This window comes from Uranotaenia lowii, chromosome 1 (assembly GCF_029784155.1).
Source record: "Uranotaenia lowii strain MFRU-FL chromosome 1, ASM2978415v1, whole genome shotgun sequence".
Taxonomy (NCBI): Eukaryota; Metazoa; Arthropoda; class Insecta; order Diptera; family Culicidae; genus Uranotaenia; species Uranotaenia lowii.
In genome coordinates, this window is record NC_073691.1 from 114,338,373 (window position 1) to 114,347,266 (window position 8,894).

The following is an 8,894-nucleotide window of genomic DNA, read 5'->3' on the forward strand; positions in this document are numbered from 1 at the left end:
CATTGCTTATAATGCATGGTTTTAATTGAACAAATAATTGATGGCTTTTTTAGCTAAGTGGTTGGTGTTTTACAAATTAATTACAAACAGTACCTTGCATAATTTAACAAAAGTTGGGATGCACGCAAGAATATCTCCTACTTTACACATATCTAACGTTCAACTCCAATGACATTGTTTCCTCAAAATTTTATATTTTAAGATTTGATTATTTATTTATTACTTACGCTTTGCTCTACAGAATAGTCACTGAGAGATCCTTGAAAACTAAAACTTCTACAATTTTCAGAGATTCTCTAAATGGGAATCAATAACTACTCTAGCTACTAACTAGAATTCATGAGTCTCTGGTTTGGATCTCAATACAAGTTTAAATAAAAAATCGATTTTTCGTTCAAAATTCTACAAAATCGAACCCGCTTATATTCTGATTCCTCCCATATAAGTTTTAAAACTGACTCAAACTGACTGCTTCATTTTTTATAAATTCTCAGTGAATTTTCAATAAAATCGTCGTTGTTGACATATTACAGTGTGAATGAAAATTGTCGAAAAGTCTAAATTTAGTTGAATTACTGTACGTCAACTCCAAAAAATTTGAACCCAAAAACTTGCATTTAGCTGATTTTTTTTTTGCAACAACAAAACAAAACGACAACAACAAAATGTTAGAATAACGAAGCGTCAATTTCCGAAAAAAAACATTTTTGCAAAAACTTTTATCGCTCGTAAAAAAACACGAATAGAAGAGCTGAACCAGTCTAATGCGCATTACACGCATCAACGTGGCGTTGCTTTTACCGTAGGGTAACGGACTTATTTTGGACCAGGGGACCTATTTTGGACCACCTTGTCTAGCTCTCTTATAAAGCAACTTTCAAAGGAAAAAAATAGTGCATTACATTCAGTGCTCGGGCTTCAACAATATTTGCTAAAAAATTTCATGATTATTTGTCTTATAAGAGAGCTAGGAAAGGTGGTCCAAAATTGGTCCGCTGGTCCAAAATAAGTCCGTTACCCTATTTGTTTTCTCCCCTCGAGTGTTCCACCGTACCCGACAAAAACAAACACAAATCGTCGCCAGTGTATTGCTACCTCACTCACTCACACGGTCTCTCGCAACACTGGCAAAATTATCGGTGGGCCACCGTCCGTAAGCAGAACTCCACCAGGTCAAAACCAGTGCAACACCGTCCCAATAAACAAACAGTTTGACAGCACCTAGTGGTGCACCAGTGCAACACTAGTGCAACACTCGGCATAAACGTATTTGTTTCGATATCCTTCGCCAGAGTTCCACATGAATAAGAATACAAATGTTGACAAAACGTATGTGTATTCTGCCCATTCTCCAATCTCTTACTATTCAGTAATTGGTTATTTGTCTCGAAGACACTATAGGTCTAAAACGCATAATTTCGGCGGAGAATAGTTTTGATCGCCTTTTTCATATTTTACCCCTGTGTGCGCCGTCTCTTTTCCTAATTGGTTGTTTCGAATGTAAGGATTGTTTCAATGTAGAGTTTTTCGTCAAGAGCCAGCTAGTTTACAAGATGTTTGCGATTGAAAAAGATGCACATGAACTCCACATCGTAGGTAAAAATAAAATCTCAACAAAAAGTCACCGTAAACATCCGCTTTTTTCGGAACCGTATCTCTTTTTTTTATGTAGATAATAAACCATGGGTGCACGGATTCACCACAGTTCCGTCAACGTGTGCACTGAATTGCATTTTTCAGATGATGAGTTCCAGGGTGGGTACAGTAGGGTGGGTGCATATTGAGGAAAAGTAGGCAAGAGGTACCAAAAGTTTCTCATTGGTGGGGGTGGAGACGGAGCGTTTTTTGACAGCGAATTGTTCGTCTACCATGCCTACGATTACGATTACCTGTCGGCCACTTATGGGATTCGAACCCATAAAATTTCTTGCCGATACCGGGAATCGAACCCAGTACGCCTGGCATATCAAAACCAGACTCGCGTCAGCCTATCCGCTAGACCACATCGGCGCTATAAAAAGTCACCGTAAATATCGGAACCGTATCTTTTTTACAGTTATTGAATAGATTACAAGTAAATTTAACATTCTGCATTAAAAGTTTGAAAAAAAATAGTTCACAGTATTGTTTTAATAACCATCGTCCCTACTTACCCCGCGCCCCCACTTACCCCGGTGTACCTCACAGAATGATGCTTGAAAACTTGAAAATCGTATCATTGCCCACATTTGATGATTTTTTTCTAAATGTACAGCGAGGAAGAATGGTCCAAATGGTTCAAACCCTATAAAAAAGAATAAAACAGTAAAAGACATATATTTTTAATTTGCTAATCAGAATAAAAAGCTCTTCAGAAAGTAAGTTTAAATTCCGAAAATCATAAAAAATATGTCTTACAACAAAATTTAAAGCAGTGCTTAATTTTATTTGTTTACATTGAAAAAGTTTGAATGAAACGCAGAACTAAATAAAAACAAATAAAATGTCTCTGTATAAACCTACATAATAAATGTATTGAATATCGCATATATAAAAATGGATGCGTTTTCTTTGTAACACCATGCGTTTTCTTTGTAACACCATCACATATGAATGGTCGGTCGGAATTTGTATAATAGTTTCAAGAATCTCACTTTTTATGGAAGAGGGGTCCCCATACAAAGTTATTTCTTTTCCGCATCGTATATTTAAAAATGAAGGCGTTTTCTTTGTAACACCATCACGTACGAATGGTCGGTCGAAAATTAATTGAATATCCGAGGGTTTTCCGAGTCAGAGATGGTTTGTATAATAGTTTCAAGATTCTCACTTTTTATGGAAGGGGGGCTCCTATACAAAATCAACTAGAAACGGGACAAAACTCTAACAACTTGAAGACGATTTTCATGAAAACTGATTCACGAGCACGAAGAATTTAAAGAACTGTAAACATTTTCCACTGATTTATTAAGTAACGGGTAAAACGAAGTTTACCGGGTCAGCTAGTTCATAATAAATCATCAAAAATAATAGCTGTGATCAATATCGTGCATATTGATCACCTTGAATCCAAATATCTCAATCAATTCTTTAAAATTCCTTAACTTATTGCTATGATTTGTTTGTAGAGTGTTGCCATTTGTCATAGTTTATGTTACTGTACAAAGGATTAGGGCGCCAACATGTACTAAGTTCTAATAAAATGAACTGCTCTCCACCTGTTTCTACTAGTCAACAAGAAAGGTTTAATTTTTACCATCTGGAATGGTATGCCTAAACAAGCTGCTTCGCCTAGGAGTTATTTTATGGTTACTGTCCTAGTAATAACCCTCCAATCAATTGAGATGAATAAAAAAAATGACGTAACGAAAAATTAATGATTTTGATAACTCAAATTTATTTAAGTCTTAACGCACACATAGACACTCGCTGTCAGTTTTTCAAATAAGCCGTTGCTCGCTTCTGATGTTCGAATCACATTTCCAAAAGGAATAATCGTTGTTGTTTTGAACGAAAATTAAATTATTATGAAATGCAAACGAAGGAGTTTAATAACGAAAATTAATCGACCTACATATGAAAAGAAACGAACAGAAAACAGAATGCATTCTGTACATTCCGGTACCAGAATGTAAGTGGAACAAACAAATCAAGCAGTATTCGGGCGTTTTTCGAATTACTAAAAGTACGCTAAAAATTAAGAAAAGACATACCACTCGCAATATAGTTGTTTTTGACATTTCTTACGCACACTTGCTGAGCGTGTACAGATGAGACGAGACAATTAACCTCAAAAACTCTCGGTACAAAAAACGGGCAGCCGATCGACACCATGGTCGTTTTTGCGGTTGATTGTCCCAAAACTGAAAAGTGTTGGTGAAACAACCTGCGTAATATCACGAAAACTATCAGCGGCAAATACACGCAGCGAAAAGATTTTTTATTTCAAAGGAAAGTGCCGCAAAAACAAAGGATTTTAAAAGCATTTATTCATTGAACTCTTTCCCATTTATTCCAATTGGAAGAAGTATTTTCAGTTGTTCCTATTAGGAATTTTAAATAATAAAAAGAAAAATATAAAATTTTTAATTCTTTTTTATTCACGAACTTAAGAAAAACACTTGTTCACATAAATAATTGAATGATCCGATCTTAAATTTCGGTGACAAAATTTTCCAGTCTGGCGTAGAGGCATTTTTTCGTGAGCTGACTTCCGGAAGCAAGTCTCGTTGCTAGCTTTCCTCGCCATCCGACTGGTAGTTGCCGCTGAAGATCGGGCCGAAGATAAACTAACCGCTGAATTTGGGGTGGAATCAGCAGTGGTCCTGTAACAATGCAAACGCTTATAGAAATTCTTAAATATTCCCTTTTTTATTAACGCAACCGGCCAAACTCAATTCTATTTTTCTGTTTTATTCTTCTTGCTCAATCCAAAATAAGTTTGAAGTTTTTATTTAAAAAAATTATTCCTTTTTCTTTGGTTGAAAGAAAATTTACTTTGTTTCAAAAGAAATATGCAATTGAACAAATGTCTTTTAAATCAAAGAATTTCTTTAAATTCAAAGTCCAAAATTATTCGATTCAAAAACTTAATTCTTTCTTTCAAAAATTATTCATTTGAATCAAAACCATAATTCATTGATTCAAAGAAAACAAGAGTTTGATTCTAAAAAATGAATTTTTTGATTCACAGTCAGTTTTGTTATGTATCAAAATCCAAGTTTTCTCTGCGTGTAGGACTCTTATGTTTATTCAATTTCATCTAAAGATGTAAAGCATATCGATATGTGTCATTGTCTTTGTATACGTCAGTGAGCAGATTTTACTGCGCTTAAATTATTTGCACGGGGGTCTAAATAGGTGCAATCAGCGCAGTTGGTTGGAGATGGCAACGGTGCGTATGAATATTGATTTTTTGGTAGAAATAATTTGTAAAAACTTAAGTCTGATGTTGGTCCTTTTTTCTTACACTCCCTTTTCAAATTCTACCACATGATTTTTTACATGAATAATGTTATGATCTTAGTGAGTGCGAGATTTTTATCTGTCAAATCAGATTCTCGCAGAAGTTTAAAAAATTCAAGCAATTGACAATACTTTATGACTCATTTACATGAATATAGAATTCGCATCGCGTCCTGTCGATTTCGCAAACTTTTAGTTCAAGTTAAATGATTGTTTTGAACAGAAAACCTTCCGCTTTTTTTTCGCGGGATGCTACGCTTCTTCCTTCTTAATGCGGCTCTCCATTTCAGCAATCTGATTTTTCTCGGGACATCTGAAAATATACGTTAGATTAAGGCTAGAACGCTTTATAGAAAACTGAAATTTTCAATTTTCAATTGTTAGTTCAGAATACAATATTTAGAATAAGGCCGGAACAAATTTCAAATCCTTCTCTTGTCACTCGTAGTAGGAACATCGCAAGGGGGGACAATAAAAAATAATGCGAAAAACGAATAAATTAGAATAAATTGCACGAAATTCTGTATGCAACAATATTTCATACTATATCACAAAACCTACAAATCAAGTATTTTCTATCGGAAAATTCAATAAAATCAAGAATACAAAAGGTGAAATAACTCTTATCCTCCAAAAAATTGTTTTAGGGCCTTGTAATCTTTCGGATACTTGAATTTTTTTTTTCTAAATTTACAAGTTTGATGTATAACTTAATTTATTTCCCCCTTTGGGTTTTTTGAAATTTCGAAGGGGGGGGGGGGGATGACAAAAGAAGAAATTGATATTTGTTCCAGCCTTATTAAAAAGAATAATCATTAGAGTGCCCCAAATGCCCCAACATTTGAAAACGTTATGCGCTGCAGGCTTAAATTGATCCTAGGTCTCAGGCCAAATTTGGGTCACGGAAAGGGGTCGCTCAACGAGCCTAAAGTTTGTCTTGTATTTTGATACATTTTGTTCGGGAGGAACATGAAAATCCAGTTTTTCATGAATAACTTTGGTCCCCTTCGGCCGATCTCTTTTGAAAATAGGTTTTCTTAAACCCTAATTAAGACAAATATTTCATCCGAAGACTGCATTTAAATTCGAATTAAGATAAAAAAAAAGTTATTTAGCTTTAAAAAAAAGTTATCTTTTTTAAGGGTGATAGTCATCACTATTAATGAGTGACACTGCTTCGAGCACTTTGACGCATCATTAACAGTAATGAATAAAGGGTGTACGGAATCAAATTGCGACATACAAAAATATTCGGCAAAGTTCACTCCTTCAACCTTCAAATTTTCAGGGAGTAAAATAAAACATGTTATGAATATTTTCCTATGTTGGTTTTTTTCATTTTCAATTTCATATCCAAGTGCACGAACCTTCTTCTTTACACTACTCAAAAGGTCCTGTACAACATTTGGACCAACTTTTTTTTGCGTGGCAATCCATGTTTTCTTCATTTCTTTCTCCGATTTCACTTCCTTAGGATGCTTCCGCAGTATCTGCTCCATGATGGCCCAGTACTTTTCAATTTGCCGCAGTTCCGGTGCGTTCGGATGGGGGGTTGAGATGATCCGGCACGAAATTGCCCTCGTTAGCCACTCTAAAACCTCTTTCGAGTAATGGCTCGAGGCTAAATCCGGTCAGAAAATCGTAGGACCATCGTGTGACCTCAGAAGAGGAAGTAGACGCTTTTGGAGACATTACTACACCTGCCCATTGACCGTTCCAGTTGTGGCAAACTTTCACATCTTCTGCTTTCTAACGTCCTCAGGGACATCGAATTTACGAAGAGCGGTCAAAACTGGAGCCCTGAAAGCTGTCGGTAGTCTGCTTTTACGTACGTCTCATCATCCATAACGAAGCAATGTGGTTTCGTCAACATCTGGGTGTAGAGCTTCCGTGCACGTGTTTTATCTACCGTATTCTGCCGTTCATCGCGATTAGGCGCCTTTTGGACTTTGCCCGTGTGTAGTCCTTCACGTTTTTTTGCATCTTGCACGAAAGTTTTTGTTAGATTCAGTTTCTTCGCCACATCTCGAACTGAATTGTTGGGATTCCTCTTAAATCTTGAAAGCTTGAACTACCCGCTTGTGATCCTTAAAATTATACAGAGGTCCATTTTTGCCACTTTTTTCTTTCCGATCGATGGTTGAACGTTCGTGGTACCGATTTAAAACACGAGACACCGTAGAATGTACCATTCCCAGCTTCTTGCTGATGGCACGATGAGAAAGATCCGGATTTGTGAGGTACTTATTTATTTATTTATCAGATTCTAGGCTTCAGCCTTTGATCCTAACTAGTTACAACACATCTATGATAAAAACATCTTAAGACTATTTTTTATTTGTTCTCTGGACATAGTCAGTTTGATTACATCAGCATGTGCGTTGTAAAGCGCCATCATTCTATAGATTGGTTCACTACGAGCGTAATTCTGTATTCGATTTGGAAGCTGAAACGGTCTCACGTTGCGCAAACTGCTACGTCCTTCATTTGGAGAAATTTGTGATACTAAATATGGCGAAAAGTACTTTCCACTGATCAAGTCCTTTAAAAACAGCGCATCTGTTGATTTCCTCCGAGTTTCGAGTGATTCCAGTCCAACTAACATACACAATGATCTGTATTCCGGCATTTCTTCTTGCCATCCAAGATTCCTTAAGGCGTATTTTAGAAATCTTTTTTGAACCCTTTCAATCCTGTTTTTATGAACGTTATAATACGGCTGCCACACTATACTGCCGTATTCAATAGTGGTTCGGATAAGCCCAACATAAATAGAGACAATAGTGTAAGGATTGTCCAGCTCGTTACAAATCCTGCTTACCATTCCGTACATAGAGTTTGCTTTGGCTACGACTTGTTCAACATGTTTTGAGAAACTGAGTTCTTCATCCAACTCGACTCCCAGATCTTTCACGGAGGATTTTCTAGCTATGGCACAGCTGTTCTCGAAACGATATTCGTGCACAATATTACTCGCTTTCCGGGAAAAGGTTATCACATTACACTTTGAGGCACTTTGGGTGTCGCACAGGGAGGAACAGTTTTAGATCATCTGCGTATATCACGTGCGTAAAATTTCTTTGCGCCGTTGCTGTTCTTCCGACTCCACCTTCGCAACAACTGCACATTTGCTAGTGAAACTTACACAGCGTGAACAAATACACATTGAACTAATTCCACCCAAAATTTCAATAGAAAATACTCAACGGGTAAAAAGTTACAACCATTCAAACATTACGTAACGGGGGGGGGGGGGGGGGGGTTTAACAGTTTGTTATAGTCAGTGGATTCTGGATAGAAAATCTGAAACGAATGTTTTACGTTGGGGGGAGGGGAGGGGGGGTTGAAAATGATCGGAATTTGCGTTACGTAATATTTTTGGACGGCCCCTAAAAGTGGTGCAATTTAATTACGTACATCCTTTATTTATCACCTTGAAAAAGATAACCCCATTTTTGAAGTCTAATATCTTTTTTATCATAAGTCGAATCGAAATGCAGTCTTCGGATGAAATATTTGTCTTTAGACTTTAAGAAAAACTATTTCCAAAAGAAATCGGCCTAAAGGGACTAAAGACATTCATGAAAAATGTCTCAAAATCCCATACAAACATTAGGCTCTTTAAGCGACTCCTTTCCGTGATCCGATCTGGCCCCTAATTTAGCATGAGACCTTGTAGGGCTAGGTGGGGTAATTGTGAACAAAATAATTCAGTTTTTAATACTATCAGTTCAAACAAGTAGCTCTTCAATGTTGAAATTCTGGAAAGTAGCCAAAAATGAATGAATGGTTCCCTTCTTCTTTTTAAGATTTTTTTCTAATTTTTAAGTTGCAGCTTGTAAGCGTAAAACGCTTGTTCATAATTACCCCGTTTGTTCATATTTACCCCCTTGTCTATGGGGTAATTTTGAACACTGAAACGATTTTTGTTATGTGATGACTTTTGATAT